The following is a 2,049-nucleotide window of genomic DNA, read 5'->3' as shown; positions in this document are numbered from 1 at the left end:
CTCAAAATTTGACTGTGGCTTTGGTTTCATATACCTGTGATTATACTAAGCACCATTGAGTTTTATGGGTTTTTTTTACATGGGCAGGTACTAGGAAATGAACCCAGGTCTCCAGCATGGCAGGTGAGAACTCTGCCTGCTGAGCCACCATGGCCCACCCTGAGTTTTATGTTTTTAATGAGTAAATTGCATGGTTATGTGAATTATATTTTAATAATCTTTTTTTTTTTTCAAAAGATGACATTAGGGAAAACTGAAGCAGGGTGAGGGGTATATGGAAGCTCTGTATATCTTTGCAGCTTTTCTGTAAATCTAAAATTATTTCAAAGCAAAATGTTTATCTAAAAGTGAACAAATTCCAAGAATCTCTAATGATGAAACAAAATAGTAATAAATTTGATTACTTTCAAGTTAATAATTCTTATCAAACCTTTTAAAATCACATAGTGACAATTTGGTTAAAAACTGGAGATGGGCTTTCTCCTCATCCGCCACTATTGTGTGCACGTTTGATTGTTAGCTTCAACATGCCTTCTCATAAGACTTCTAGAATTAAGCGATTCCTGGCCAAGAAACAAAAACATAATCATCCCATTCCTCAATGGATTCGAATGAAAACTGGCAATAAAATAGGTACAACTCGAAGAGGAGACACTGGAGAAGACCCAAGCTGGGTCTGTAAGGAGCCATACATGATGGCACACATGTTGATGCTGTACTACATTCACTAGCACCTTCAAGCCAAAAAAGTCACCCTTTCTGAGCAGTTGGGACTTAATTTTATTGGGAGAAAATCTGAGTTTTCCTTATTTTTATTCTTTTGCGTAAATAATTGGTTCAGTAATAAATATGTGAGACCTTTTATTGAAAGAAAAACTGAAGATGGATTCATAGGGATCATTAATAATACTCTCTACTTTTATACATGCTTGAAATTTTCCATAATAAGAATTAAAAATAAAGCACACACAATTAAAAGACAAAGACAAACAAATACACTCTAAAGAAAGTAAAAAGACAAATCGGAAACTGGAAGAAAGTATTTGCAATACATAACACTGGGAAAGGGTTACTATTGTGCATATATATATAATATATATAAATCTCCTAAAAATCAATAAGAAAAATGATATTCTCACAAGCAGTGCAGACAACAAAAGCTGTAGGCTGAGCTCCCAATCTTGGGTTTTGTTCATATGAAACTTAACCAGACAAAGGATAGATCAAGCCTACTTAAAATTAGGTCTAAGAGTCACTCCCAAGAGAACCTCTTTTGTTGCTCAGATATGGCCTCTCTCTCCAGCCAACACAACAAGCAAACTCACCACCCTTCCCCTGTCTACACAGGACATGACTCCCAGGGGTGTGGACCTTCCTGGCAACGTGGGACAGAAATCCTAGAATGAGCTGAGACTCAGCATCAAGGGATTGAAAAAACCCTAGAATGAACTGAGGATTCAGAATCAAGGGATTGAGAAAACCTTCTTGACCAAAAGGGGGAAGAGTGAAATGAGACAAAATAAAGTGTCAATGGCTGCGAGTTTCCAGAGTCGAGTTGTTATCCTGGAGGTTATTCTTAAGCATTAAATAGATATCACCTTGTTAGTCAAGATGTAGTAGAGAGGCTGGAGGGAACTGCCTGAAAATGTAGAACTGTGTTCCAGTAGCCATGTTTCTTGAAGATGATTGTATAATGATATAACTTTTACAATGTGACTGTGTGATTGTGAGAACCTTGCTCTGATGCTCCTTTTATCTACCTTATCAACAGATGAGTAAAACATATGGAATAAAGATGAATAATAGGGGGAACAAATGTTAAAATAAATTTAGATTAAAATGCTGGTGATCATGGGTGGGCCACGGTGGCTCAGCAGGCAAGAACGCTTGCCTGCCATGCCAGAGGACCCGGGTTCAGTTCCCAGTGCCTGCCCATGTAAAAAAGATGCTGGTGATCAGTGAGGGGGAAGGATAGGGGGTATGGTATCTATGAATTTTTTTCTGTTTTCTTTTTATTTCTTTTTCTGAATAGATGCAAATGTTCCAAGA

General features: G+C 37.3%; 1 pseudogene; it reads left to right on the top strand.

The window, feature by feature from the left end:
- Positions 1-527: 527 nt before the first annotated feature.
- On the top strand, positions 528-682 carry LOC143688107 (large ribosomal subunit protein eL39-like; annotated as a pseudogene).
- Positions 683-2,049: the final 1,367 nt, after the last annotated feature.

This window comes from Tamandua tetradactyla, chromosome 1 (assembly GCF_023851605.1).
Source record: "Tamandua tetradactyla isolate mTamTet1 chromosome 1, mTamTet1.pri, whole genome shotgun sequence".
Classification (NCBI taxonomy): Eukaryota; Metazoa; Chordata; class Mammalia; order Pilosa; family Myrmecophagidae; genus Tamandua; species Tamandua tetradactyla.
Note: the sequence above shows the minus strand (reverse complement) of the source record. Positions and strands in the feature narration are given on the sequence as shown.